Consider the following 14,742-nt stretch of genomic DNA (forward strand, 5'->3'; position numbering starts at 1 on the left):
ACTTCCTGGTGCATAAAGCTATAGGTGTTAATTGTGCAGTTACACTTCATGCTTTGTAATGTTGTCCCCACTTTTAGCTAGATAAAATAAGAAAGAAAAGGACCATTGACCATGCCTGTGACTCCCTAACCTTACCCTTAAACTAGTCAACATTTGAATGGAAAAATGTCTAGCCCACGTAGGACAATCACTGAGTCGAACCCAGCATTGGAGGTCTGAACTGATCAGTGCCACTTGATTTCAGTTTCGATAACGTTATTGCCGAGTCCTGGTTGGCAAGCGCTGCCGAAGTCAGCACGGTGGGTCTGGCCTGGGCGGCTGGTTTCTCAGTGGTTTATTCCATGTGTTCTGCGTTTCCCACTTTCTGTGTGTTTCAGAAGCTGTCCCATACCGTGAGGCCGTTCCTGGCCCTTCGGGCTGTGTGGGGAATGTTTTCCTTTCCAAATTTAAGGTGGAGACCTTTTGTTTTGAAACTCCTTGTAAGAAATCAGAACTATATCTTTATTTTTTCATGGAACGATAGCAGTGTTGGGCCTCTTTATGGTTTCCCTGGGCAATCTCCCTTTGATCTGATCTGAAATTTGGTCTCGATCACCAGGGAAATGTTCTTCCAATGTAAAGTTTTTGTATGTGGGTGATTATATTTATTTAAACAAATTTTAAAATAAAGTATCCTGACATCTCTGTAGAGTAATCGGGGTGTTGGTGCCTCTCGTACTGGTGACAGTGGCCTTTCCCACGTTTCTGGGGCGTCCTCTTTCTTTCTCTTACATGCTCAGCCCCCAGACCAAGAATGTGAAGGGTCCGTGTGAGATGTTGCAGGGTAAAGTGGATTTTGTCTTTCAGTGATGATAAGGAGTGGTGATAGTCAATTCCCATGGAATGTCCGCAGCTCTTTCGAAAGGTTAAAGAGGTCGGTTTCCGACCCAAGCAGAGTTGGAGCGTACATTTTTTTAAAAGTGTTTATGCCCTGCCAGGAATGGCAGACAGCTCTCTCATTTTTCTTACCAGCGGACTAAGCAAATAAGCAGTCCCAGTTGTGGGTAGATGGAGGGAGAGATCTTGAAAAGGCTGTAGAGAGAGGGGATGGGGTGGGTGAGCCTGAGCGTGTTATGAGAACCGGGGCGCGGGGGCGGGGGCAGAGAAATCTCTCTAGGAACTGGGTCAAGCCTTGGATGGAGCAGTTGCTTCCTGCTCGTAGTGATGACTCACACTTTCCAGGTTCATGCCCTTTAGAGCAGGAAGGTCTACACAAGGAAAATGTTAACCTGAGGGTGCAGATGCAGGCTGTGTGGCGCAGTCGCCCGGGGTCAGTTCAGGTTTGGACAGGAAAGCGCTGCTCCCTCCATGCTGCAGTGAGGCTGGGAGGGGCCCGGGGTGGGGGTGGGGGTCTGGGCAGAGGCTTCAGGTGGGCACACTGGTGGGGAAGGATGGGTGTGTGTTTAGATGTGATGGGAGGGTGGCAGTGGCCGATCAACCACACAGCTTATGCACACACACACACACACACACACACACACACACACACACACACACACACACACACACACACACACACACACACGTGCTGGTGCTGATTGAAGATTCCAAGGCCCCTCTGGGGCTTAGTGTTGTGCCTGAGGGCCACTTTCTTGGGTCTTTAAAGATCAAGTGGGAGTGAGGCAGACATTTACTGGCTGCATTGGGCCACTTCCCAAGATCAACTGGCCACAAGATCCTTGCCTCATAGGGGTCGCTTTGTAAAGTCACAAGTGGATTGAATCCCAGCTCTGACTGGAGACAGGCTGAGAAGGTGCCAGATGTATTACTGTGTTGCTCTCACGTCCAGTGACGGTGTTCAGGACCCTTGGGTGATGCGTCTGATCACGTGGAGCACTAGGTCTCCTGGGTGCGTGTTCCTGGAAAGCTCGGTCAGAGTCTTCGTGGAGCCAGAAACTTGGGCACCAGCAGTAGGGCACAAGCAAAGCTGGATGCCGAGTTAGTTTGGGCTTGGCTTGAGGAGGATAACCTTTGAATGAGAAGAATTGTAGCTTTGGGGATAAAATCGTGGCAGAGAAGGATTGGGGAGTTCAGCGCTTAGAATTTACGGAGACTGGCTTCTGTCTTCAAGGGAAAGAGCGGCTTCAGATTGAGAATGTGGCAGTACACACCAAGCGTGGGTTGATTTAGCTCAGGAGCCCCTAAAAACTTCAATTAAAGAAAATTCTCATCATTTATTGACTAAAGTCAGCTTTTAAAATAAGATTAAAACTCATGAAAACATAGGTCTTCCCTCCCCAACCCTTTTAAAAAACCCAGAATTTTCTGGCTAAACTGGGGAAATCCTTCCCAGAAAAGAAGGAAGTAAAAGTAGGGGCAAAAGGAGGGTCCGAAGAACTGGATGGGAGCTCTGTGCTGGCAGCAGGAGTCTTGGCCTGGTGGGCTCATGGCCCACCTCATCCGCAGCCCATAGGACAGTCCCTGGCACACCGGAGCCACTCGGATATTTGAGTGCATGGGTGGGCCGCTCCCTAGACAGACTCCGACTGGGGGGTGCTAAGCTGGAAAGGCCCTTTGTGCAGGACCACGATTTCTAGCACCCTGGAGTCGAAGAAGTCAGCTGCAGATCCTAGAGCCTCAGGCTAGTGTGTTGAACAGAAGAGGAGGCAGTCTTGAGACATGAGGGCAGCCGAGCCATAGGTGGGGAGCCCAGGGAAGCGCAGTGGAGAAAAGTATCCGCAAAGCCTTGGGGGCTTGGCGAGGGGAACCTTTGGGATGGGGGCTGGAAACGATTTGGAGCACTTTCAGATACTCCTTCTAAGTATTCCTGTGGCCAGTGGAGGATGTCTTCTGGGACATCTTCTCATATCCGCCTCCCTGAATAAAAACAAAATCAAGACGCCCACCCCCACTCCCGTTAATCCAAGCGTAAAAGAACCCAAACCATGTCTTGAGATCACAGCTAGTTGCCCATCCAGCCTTTGGTATTCCTTTGTCATTTTTAAAGGCGCTTTAGAGCAAAAGAAGTATTCATCTAACTCTCTGGGGAGTTGAAATTGGGTAGGGTCCCAAGTGAGCTCATATTGTAGTGGAGAGATTCCGCCCCAGAGCCACCCTGCCCTCACCAGGGCGTGATCCCACATCCGTGGGCGGCACAGAGAACATGCTCGGTTCACGTAGAGGTTACAGAGTGGCTGTAAATGGACATTCGTGTAGAAGAAGAGGAAATTACTGGAATCAGAGCTCTGGTGCAAGGGCTTTAAAAGAAGGCCATAAATTAGTCGTAAGAGCTAAGGAAGATGGGATTCTATTTCTAGGGCTGGTTTATTTTGAGGGGGGCATAAGAAGAAGCAGTAGATAAAGAAAGAGAAACTGGTCAAGTAGCATAAAGATTTTGAGTCTTGGGCAAATTAGACGCCAGTTTTCCCAGAATTCACCTTCTCTTGGACTTTGAATATTCGAAACTGCATCTTTGTTAAGCAGAGGCTGAATGAGAATCCTTTGTGGAAGATGGGTGAAATTTTTTTTTTTTTGACTACTTTACCTTGTTTCAAGTAGCTCCTTGTACATGTGCACTGAAATCGCATGTTTAAATCCTACTGAGGAAGCCTAGTTACCCTGACCCTAAACATTGTAACACAGTACTTCATGTTACCTGTTAAAAAGGAAATGGGCCAGACTGGGAGAGAGTAAACAACTTGGAGGATTGGGAGAATTAAGTAGTATATGGGTGTGGAGGGTTAAGTGGAAGGAAGGTCTAACTTGTGATTGAAAGCAAGCCCAGGTAGACTGGAGTAGGAAGACCCTGGTGGGATCCTGCTTTGCACAGTCAGTGAGAAGAATGCACTTTGCGCGGAGGCCGAGGTGGAGCGCAGATGCATTTCATTGCTCTGCGGCAGGATAGCCTCCACTCTCCACGTGTGGCCGGTCTTTGTGTGGCACGTTCAAGGCACCAGGCCTCGATTTGGTCAACAGTGGCCTGTACCTGTGTAGCGTGTGAAACCCAGTCCTGGAAAGCTGGCTCCTGCAGAGGTGTTGGGCAACTGGGGCCGGCCAGCAGCCAGCTTCTGACGTGTTTGGCTGCCTGGCTCACGCCTCTCAGGTGCTGGCGAGATGGCGAGATCCAGTGGCCCCAGGCTACCACTGAGGTGGGCAGGATGGCACCACCTTCCCGAGCCTTCCTCCTCTCTTTGTCTGCATGAGCCCAATGGGCGTGGGCCTGGACTTTCCAAGGCTTCAAGCTGGCTGCCTGGCATCGAGGTGGGACTTCAGGCCAGCCCACTTGTGGGATCCGTTGGGCGAGGTTGGCTTGGCCCGGCTTCTGTCCGTTTGATAAAAGGAACTTTGGATCTGGGGATTCTTGCCTGTAGATTTTTTTTTTTTTTAAGTCCAGTATCTTCTATTAGATAAAATCAAAATATCGTACACATATAGTCTTGTTTTAACTACTGGTCTTCTATTGTTCTCATGGTTTATTGTGGATATTTATGAATCTCAAACACAGTAGGCTAGGATGGGAGTCTTTTCCGTCTAATGCTAAGATGTTCCACTGAGCACTGCCCTCAAGTCCTAATCCTGGCTTATGGCATCGGGGGCCTCTGGGTCTCATTTTTGGTGATGGAGAAGGAGAGGATTCAGCTGGCTCTTCAAGTCCAGAGAGGCAGGTTTCGTGGATCCCAGTGAGGATGACTCATCCTTGAAGTTCAAGGGCGTTCTTGGTTCTGTGTGTTTATTGTCACAGCCCCCTTTCTCCAGAAGGGTCGTATCAGTTTCCTATTGATGTCACTGCAAATTATTGGTACCCCAAACTTCATGGCTTAAAACAACATCAGTTGATCATCTTACTGTCCTGGAGTCCAGAGTCCAAAATCAGTTTCAGTGAGCTAAAGTCAAGGTGTTGGCAAGGCTGGTTTCATCTGGAGGCTCTGAGTAGAGAACCTGTTTCCTTGCATTTTCTAGATTCTGGAAGCTGCCCCTGTCCTTGGCTCATGACCCTTTCCTCACATCACACCGCCTGTTGCTTCCATCATCACATCTACTTCAGTCTGACTCTGAACTTCTCCTGCATCCTTGTTATAGGGACCCCTGTTATTACATGCGCCACCCCCCCATCATCCAGGATGATCTTGATCCCGTCTACAAAGTCTTATTTGCCATTTAGGGTAACACATTCACAGGTTCCAGGTATGAGAACAGAGACATCTTGGTGGTGCTGTTAGGCAGCCCACCACAGGGGTTCTTGGAGGAATCGGTGCAGTCAGCAAAGAAGGAAAGGCCCACATGGACCCGGATGGAGTTAGATGGCAAAGCTCAACCAAGTATCCCTGTGGAAACTGAAACAAAGGATGCCTGTTCTGGCAAAGGAGGTTCCCTGGGGAATGAGTGGGAGGCTTTGTGGTGAAATCTGTTAGCTTCTCTCCTTGCCAAATAATGTGATATTGTTTTGTTAGATTGTGGTGAGGCGCCAAGAGTAGTATTTGAGAGAGAGTTTACAGAGGGTTCTTGAGGAAGAATCCTAGAGATGTACGATTAAGAGCAGAGGTTCAGGGGAACCCAACAACACTGCGAGGTCAGTCGTAGGGTGCAGTAGGCAGCGGGGATGGGTGGGCTGGAGGGCTCCCACCCCACTGTGTTTCTTGCGCAGCTCCTCAGGCTGGGTGCCTCCCCTACATGAGCGCCAGGTCTGTGGCATGTTGTTCCTGTGTGCTCGGGTGGTGGGCCTAGTCACTGGACCATGGCTTTTTTGGCAGCCTCAGAAGGAAGCATGTTCATAGAATGGGGACATGTTTCTAGAACCACCATGGATACATTTTCTGCTAGAAGTGATAGTGCAAAAGGCACTTCATTCCTTGGCCAGCCCCTGGTGGTATTAGTTTGAACTATGTGGAATTGCTCTTTTTTGTATTACATTAGAGTGATTAAATATCACTGTGGAGGAAGGTGTTAGGTTCTAGGTAAAGATCTTAAAGGAGCAGTTTTGAAACAGGTGTAGGTAATTAGTGCCCAGATCATGTCATACATGCCAGGATCTCAAAAACTTGAGGTCAGAATGATTTCTATGACATTCCTCTTTTTAATATCCAATTGCCAAGATTAAGAAATAAGTGGCTTCAACCGAGCTCCAAGGAGGACTTACGGGATGGAGGCCAGTTGCTGCCCTAGCACGTGGCCCCCGTCAGACACCTGCCGTGGGCTTGGGCCGTGACCCGGTACGGAGGTGGGTGGAGCTGAGATGGTGACACCAGTGCATCGTGGGGTTAAACGGGAGTTCAGGGCTCTCCGCCTACTGTTGGTTGTACCTGTTCCACCAGATGGGTGGTGCTGGAGAACTGAGGTCGAGTTGTCAGTCGGCGGTGGCTTCAAAGCGTAGTTGAGAAGACTGCTCCTTCAGGCGCCTCTAGTTTTAAGTGGCGGTGACGTCTGATTGTAGCTTGAATGTGCTTGATGAGCTAATAGCATGCCTCTATCTGAAGATGGTATTTCAGTCGTGGTGGAAGAGGCACGCTCCTCAGGCCTGGACAGCACCAGCCGGCTTCTGCTCCTTGATAGACTCTTACCTGGTGCCGCTGGAATTCGTACGAAACACCCAAGGAACACCCAGAAAGGGCATCCCACCAAATCGAGTTGAAGGGCGTCTTAATTCTCCTCGCATCATCCCAGCATTATTTTGGGGGTGGGTTAGCTTAAATCTTAAAACTCCATCAGGGGGACTTGTGACATTGAAATGCTGTGTGTTAGCCAGAGGGTCTATGACTTGATTTTAATGACTCCTTATTTTGCGTGGAGCCCGTGCGCCAGACAGCCTGCCCGTGGAGGGCGTGGTTTCCAAAGACGGACACGGAGTGTTCGGCCAAGTTGAGACTTCTGGCTGCCAGCTCCGTCCTTTTATGAGGTGCCTAGAGTCAGTTCCCCCGAGAGGAGGAGGCCGAGATGAGGTAACCGGGCTCCGCAGGTCAGCAGGGGAGGTCCTGCTTCGGGGCGACGCGCGGGCAGTCTGATAACGCAGCATTTTCGCTTTAATGCATCTTAAATGTGGATTATACTATTAATTACTGCTGGACAAAAAGGGATTAGTGCAGCTGGCCTGCTGTCCCCCTGTGCACTTGTACACTTGCCCTGTGCTCGGAGCGGCCAAAGGGCAGTAGGTTTTCCTATCATCTGTCTTTTGTTTTAGCAGCAATGGCTGCTGAAGCTCTTGCGCTCACCAAGTCAAAAGGGAGTGAATGGGGCGCCGTGCAAAGTCCTGAACTCCGTTTTGGTACCGGGGCGGTCGGTGGAGGTGGGGCTCTTTCCTTCCCTGGAGTTGGGTGTTCTTCACCAGGCTCCGCGGGTGTCTGTCTGGTTGGCTTGTCCCCAGGAGGGAGAGCCTCTTAGCTGTCAGAGGGCCTTGCCCAGTGCTTCCCACGGGGCTGCGCGTCCATGGGTGCTGTCAGTGGAAGTCCCAAGGTGCTGCGTCCTTTTATGAATTTCTTAAAGGGCCCAGGAGAGTACAGAGGATGGCTGTGACCTCTGCTGCTGGCCTCCTCTAGTCCCACTGCCAGGGTGGAGATCTTAGTAGCCAGCAATGAGCTCATACCTTGTAATTTGAGACACTCTGAATTCCTAAGTCTTGCTTGTACCATCTTATGCTTGTATAAAATGGTATAGATTTTAAGTGATCTATGATTACATTTTATTTTTTTTCCCATATTCAGGCTAGTATACTCATTTTTCATCCATATGGAATGAATTTTTTTTAAATAGATGAGGCATTAAATAACAACATCTCAGTAATAATACTCCCAGGAGTACATAACGTGGTAGTGTTTGCAATTACACACAGTGTAATCTGTTGTGTGTGCAGGCGTGTGGGCTTTCTATTTACTGGCATCCTTCATTATATGGTAACATAATATACAGAATTTCCCAGTTGCAGAAATTAGAAAGTGGAAAACAGATTTATTCAACATAAATTGGAAAACTGATTTACAGAGTTGGGTTATTTTCTTTTCTTTTTTCTTTTTTTTTTTTAACTTGGTATTGCAAAGTTTGTGGGAAACGAGTTGACAGTGGCATAATGCTTAAAATCATCACTTAATTGAATTAATTTGGGATTTAAATTCATTTTAAGTAATAGGATAAGACTGCAGCAACCAAGATGCACAATATGGGGCATTCCTAAAATGGGAAAGCCGTGGTGAGGGGGTAGAGGAAACTGGGAAGTCTGCTATCTTCTTAGCTGTACATTCAGGAATTTCAGGTTTCAAAATGGTAGCCTGATTGAAACTTGACTAAACGTTTTTTCTTTCTTTTTTTTTTTTTTTTGTACGTTCTTTGCCTTGAAGCTCTTAATTCTTCTGAACTTGGAGATTTCAGAATTAGAGATCATTTTTTTCTCTTCCCTTTTCTAGCCCCAGATGTTTATCATCTTGGAGCCAAGTCTTGCTTAATAAAACCAATCTCTAAATTTCATCAAAGTATGGAAATTTACTTGGTTATATACTTAGTATATCTGGGATGGTTTCATTCCATTTATTGAGAGATGGCTTTGCTTTTTAAATTAATTTTTAAAGAGGCAGTACATGCTCATAATATTTTCAGAAGGTACAGAAGAGAGTTCCTTTTCCCTCTCTTCCCGTGCTGCCTGCCCCTCAGTCACTCAGTTCCCCAGAATCACCTGCTGTTATATCCCTTCTGTAACACATATACTTGGATACAGCCATCACAGCTTTATATAAGTAGTTTTTTTTTTTAAACTAAGCATTAAGTAGTGTTTTCTGCTTAAGAGTTTTTTTCCCCCTTGCCAGAGTTTCTTCATATTCTTTCAGAGATGTTTTTATCCTCTATAGAATACTTAATATTAAAAATATTAATGAAATCCAGTTACTTGAAAATTAAGAAATATTCTCCTGTATCACCTGAGTCAAAGAGGAAGTACTGTTACAGAATCGTCAGGAAATACTGAGAACTCTATGTATCTAAATGTATGGGTTGTTACCAAAGTTTTATTCAGGGATGCATTCATAGCTTTAAATCCTTTCATTATTAAATAAGAGAAAATGAAAATAAATGAATTAAGTATTCAACTTAAAGTTGGAAAGAATAAAACGAGCCTAATAAGATGGAAGTGATGTCAGTGAGTTAGAAAACGAAGAAAACATTGAAGTGATCAATCCAAGAGCTGTTTATTTGGGGAAAAGTCAAGGAAATAGACTAAACCACTATCACGTCTAAGACGAGAGAAAATAAACAAAATAAACAAAACTAAAAATGAGTTGACGCGATAGAATAAAGTAACAAATTAAAAGTTATATTTGAAATAATTATTTTATAATATAAAAATAAAATATAGTAGCTTAAAATACAGCAACTTTGAAAATCTCAGTTGACATGTCTGTTCTAGATGAATCAGAAGTCTGAGTCTTTACACTAGGAACTAGGGAAGAAACTAAGCATTAAAAAAAAAATGATACTTCCAAAGAGGGCTCTGGATGCATGCAGTTTAATGGATGAATTCTTTTAAACTTTGGGGGACAAAATAGTTAATTGCTCAATAAACTGTTTCAGAGCATAGAAAAAGAAGTAAAGCATCCCAGTTGATTTTACAAAGCTAGCACAACTCCGGGAACCAACATCACTGCAAAGATTACACAAAAATAAGGCTGGGGCTTCCCTGGTGGCGCAGTGGTTGAGAATCTGCCTGCCAATGCAGGGGACACGGGTTCGAGCCCTGGTCTGGGAAGATCCCACATGCCGCGGAGCAACTGGGCCCGTGAGCCACAATTGCTGAGCCTGCGCATCTGGAGCCTGTGTTCCGCAACAGGAGAGGCCGTGATAGTGAGAGGCCTGCGCACCGTGATGAAGAGTGGCCCCCGCTTGCCACAACTAGAGAAAGCCCTCGCACAGAAACGAAGACCCAACACAGCCATAAAATAAAAAATAAATAAATTAATTAATTTAAAAAAAAAAAAAAAAAAAAATAAGGCTGAAGATTGAGCTCAGGCACAAGTATAGATGCAAAAATGCCAACTAAAACAGTCACAGCTTGAATTCCACAGTATTTTAAAAGAATCATGACCACATAGGGTTTATCCCAGAAATGTAAGAGGGGCTTAAGATTAGGATGTCTATTCTCCAAATACATGGTGTAAGTAGAACAAAGAAGAAAAACATATATGCAAAAACGCATTTGGTAGTTCTCTATTCTTATTTCTAGTTTGCTGAGAAATTTTTTAAAAAACTTCGCAACAAAGAGATTGCATTAATTCAATGAAGAAACTAGCAGCTCCAACAGTTGGAGACTTAATGGTGAACCAAAAGAGGCAGCATAATGAAATTGGGGATAAAACAAAGATTGCCCATTGTACTCATTTCTTTTTCTTGCCTTGTTGCATTGGCCAGGATATACAAACCAAAGTCAAATAATGTTTAAAAAGAAACAATGTAAGTTATTTGCAGGTGTTACTGTCTTCCTAAAATAACCCAGGACACATTCACATGGAATTAAGTACAGAGTTCAGTTACAAAGTAAAATTTCAAAAATCATTAGCTTTCTCCTATACCAGGAAAACTCACTTGGAAAATGTTAGAGACCACTCAGTGGAATGGAATCAAATAGAAATGTGTCTGGGAAAGGTAGCATTTCAAATAAGTGAGAGGAATTAAAATAATAACAGCTCACATTTTCCAATACTTCTAAGTGCCAGGTGTTATGTTAAACACTTTTACATGAACTCATCTCATTTAATCTTCACAAGAATAGTATGAGGTGGACACTACATATAGTTCCTTTTCATAGATGAGGAAGCTGAGGTTCAGAGAGTTGAAGTAACTTACCCGGTCACACAGACTTGAACACTGATCTCATTGGCAACAAAACCAGTGACCTTCATCACTGTGCTTTACTGTCTCTAGTATTATGCAATTATGCAGTAAATAATTATAGGACAGTTAGATAAACAAATAGGGAAAACTTAAGTTGGAGCCATTCTTCATAGTGTATGTTACCATACATTCTGCATGAATTAGAGAGGTATAAGTAAAACTAAAATCACAAAAGAGCTGGAAGAAAGTATAGGTGAATATTAATCTGAATGTGGGGCAGGGAGGGATATTAGTCCTGACTCTTCTGGTAAAGAAATCATAACGGAAAAAACTGATTTACTACATTAAAAAAAATTCTTTATGCTGGTCACTAATAGTAATATTTAAAGGCATATGACAAACTGGGAAAAGATATTGATGACATGTAACTGACAAAGTTTGTCCTAAATATCCTTAATATATAAAGAGCTCTTAAAATCAGTGATAGAAAAAGATAAGAGAAAAATGAGCAAAGAATACAAAATGAGCAAAGAATACAAATGGACAACTTATATAAAGAATGTATTCAGATTGCCCATTTGAAGAACCAAATGATAGCTCATTGGTTTAACTTATTTGTTTACTAGCAAGATTGAGCTTTCTTGTTTTTTTTCAACCAAGATTTTTTTATAGAGCAAATACCCCGTTATGGTGAGGGAGTGGAAAAAGCGGTGCACCCTTTCTGGAGGGTAGTTTGGTAGTGTATGTCAAAAAGCTTTAAAATAAGATTTATTTAAATTTGTAGCTTGTCTCACCGTGAATTACTGATTCTTCTTACTCTGTCCTATCTTTTCTACCATAGCCTATTTTGCCTAATAAAATACTAAATAGTACTGTTTAGTATTATTAAAATAATTTTCTAAATTAAACTTAAATAATTTTTAAAACTTAAAATAATGTTTAAGTTTATTACCCTTGATTGTCTCCCCTGCTAGAATATAAGCTTCACAAGAAGCAGAGATCTTTGTTTTTTCACAGATTTATCCCTAATGTCTAGAATAGGACCGGTGATCCAGTACCTTCATGTGTAATAAAGAAATCACCAATTGTGCAAGAGGAATTTATAAATAAAGATTTTCATTACACACATTTATAATACTGAAAAATAGCAACCATCTATATCTCTCACAGGGGATTGATTTAAACTGTGGTGCATCCATATGGTAGATTCTTATGTGGTTTTTTAAAGCTCCTGTCTCATGGTTAGGAATGTGGGAAAACAGTGATGTTAAATTACATGAAAGGAGTCTGTGTGTACTATAGGACTTCAATTTAATTTAAAAAATATGCATAAGGGAGAGATTGAAGGATACCTATAACAGAATGTTAACTTGAGTGGTTACAGCTAGGTGGTAGAAGTACAGGCTACTTTTAATACTTGGTTTTCTGAACCCTGAGTAGTGAATATCTGTTACTTTCATAATAAAAAATACATATGTCTAAAAGTTAGTGAGAATGTAGGATCACTTGAATTCTACTGGTCTATGGCTATGTCTAGAAATATTTTGGAGATTATTCAATCTTGCAAATTAGCAAAAGCCTAATTTTTTTTTTTTTTTTAACATCTTTATTGAAGTATAATTGCCTTACAATGGTGTGTTAGCTTCTGCTTTATAACAAAGTGAATCAGTTATACATATACAATATGTTCCCATTTCTCTTCCCTCTTGCATCTCCCTCCCTCCCACCCTCCCCATCCCATCCCTCTAGGTGGTCCCAAAGCACCGAGCTGATCTCCCTGTGCTATGCGGCTGCTTCCCACTAGTTATCTATTTTACATTTGGTAGTGTATATATGTCCATGACACTCTCTTACCCTGTCACATCTCACCCCACCCCCTCCCCATATCCTCAAGTCCATTCTCTAGTAGGTCTGTGTCTTTATTCCCGTCTTGCCACTAGGTTCTTCATGGCCTTCTTTTTTTTTTTTTTTTTTTTTTCCCCTTAGATTCCATATATATGTGTTAGCATACTGTATTTGTTTTTCTCTTTCTGACTTACTTCACTCTGTATGACAGACTCTAACTCCATCCACCTCATTACAAATACCTCCATTTCATTTCTTTTTATGGCTGAGTAATATTCCATTGTATATATGTGCCACATCTTCTTTATCCATTCATCTGTCGATGGACATTTAGATTGCTTCCATGTCCTGGCTATTGTAAATAGAGCTGCAATGAACATTTTGGTACATGACTCTTTTTGACCTATGGTTTTCTCAGGGTATATGCCCAGTAGTGGGATTGCTGGGTCGTATGGTAGTTCTATTTGTAGTTTTTTAAGGAACCTCCATACTGTTCTCCATAGTGGCTGTATCAATTTACATTCCCACCAACAGTGCAAGAGTGTTCCCTTTCCTCCACACCCTCTCCAGCATTTATTGTTTCTAGATTTTTTGATGATGGCCATTCTGACCGGTGTGAGATGATATCTCATTGTAGTTTTGATTTGCATTTCTCTAATGATTAATGATGTTGAGCATTCTTTCATGTGTCTGTAGGCCATCTGTATATCTTCTTTGGAGAAATGTCTATTTAGGTCTTCGGCCCATTTTTGGATTGGGTTGTTCGTTTTTTTGTTATTGAGCTGCATGAGCTGCTTGTAAATCTTGGAGATTAATCCTTTGTCAGTTGCTTCATTTGCAAATATTTTCTCCCATTCTGATGGTTGTCTTTTGGTCTTGTTTATGGTTTCCTTTGCTGTGCAAAAGCTTTTAAGTTTCATTAGGTCCCATTTGTTTATTTGTGTTCTTATTTCCATTTCTCTGGGAGCTGGGTCAAAAAGAATCTTGCTGTGATGTATGTCATAGAGTGTTCTGCCTATGTTTTCCTCTAAGAGTTTTATAGTGTCTGCCCTTACACTTAGGTCTTTAATCCATTTTGAGTTTATTTTTGTGCATGGTGTCAGGGAGTGTTCTATTTTCATACTTTTACATGTACCTGTCCAATTTTCCCAGCACCACTTATTGAAGAGGCTGTCTTTTCTCCACTGTATATGCTTGCCTCCTTTATCAAAAATAAGGTGTCCATATGTGTGTGGGTTTATCTCTGGGCTTTCTATCCTGTTCCATTGATCTATATTTCTGTTTTTGTGCCAGTACCAAACTGTCTTGATTACTGAAGCTTTGTAATATAGTCTGAAGTCAGGGAGCCTGATTCCCCCAGCTCCATTTTTCGTTCTCAAGATTGCTTTGGCTATTCGGGGTCTTTTGTGTTTCCATACAAATTGTGAAATTTTTTGTTCTAGTTCTGTGAAAAATGCCAGTGGTAGTTTGATAGGGATTGCATTGAATCTGTAGATTGCTTTGGGTAGTAGAGTCATTTTCACAATGTTGATTCTTCCAATCCAGGAACATGGTATATCTCTCCATCTATTTGTATCATCTTTAATTTCTTTCATCAGTGTCTTATAATTTTCTGCATACAGGTCTTTTGTCTCCTTAGGTAGGTTTATTCCTAGATATTTTATTCTTTTTGTTGCAATGGTAAATGGGAGTGTTTTCTTAATTTCACTTTCAGATTTTTCGTCATTAGTGTATAGAAATGCAAGAGATTTCTGTGCATTAATTTTGTATCCTGCTACTTTACCAAATTCATTGATTAGCTCTAGGAGTTTTCTGGTAGCATCTTTAGGATTCTCTATGTATAGTATCATGTCATCTGCAAATAGTGACAGAAAAGCCTAATTTTTAAAAAGTCAGCAATAATGCTTCACAAAATGTCCTTAGGCTACTTTGTCTTAATTATTTATGATCTTAACTGTAAGTGTCTAGAGTATGTGTTTGTAAAAATAGTGGAAGTCTTAGTCAGTGATGTGCAAGCTTGTGGAGTCCTCCTGGAGATGCAAGAATACCTCTGCCTATTCAGCTTTCTTGACGGAAATGTTGCCTTGTCTTCCTGATGTGTCACAGAATTTCAAA

General features: G+C 42.8%; 1 protein-coding gene and 1 long non-coding RNA gene across 4 annotated transcripts in view; both read left to right on the top strand.

Moving 5' to 3' along the window:
* Window positions 1–14,742, top strand: part of ZFHX3 (zinc finger homeobox 3) — a 428,452-nt gene that overhangs the window by 200,583 nt on the left and 213,127 nt on the right. The gene's annotated exons all lie outside the window — the stretch shown is intronic.
* LOC309648714 lies at window positions 1,564–12,370 on the top strand. Its single transcript, XR_014256767.1, has 2 exons — window positions 1,564–9,619; window positions 9,943–12,370. It is a non-coding gene; the product is annotated as an uncharacterized lncRNA (long non-coding RNA).

Source organism: Balaenoptera physalus (genome assembly GCF_965194825.1).
Source record: "Balaenoptera physalus genome assembly, chromosome: 19".
Taxonomy (NCBI): domain Eukaryota; kingdom Metazoa; phylum Chordata; class Mammalia; order Artiodactyla; family Balaenopteridae; genus Balaenoptera; species Balaenoptera physalus.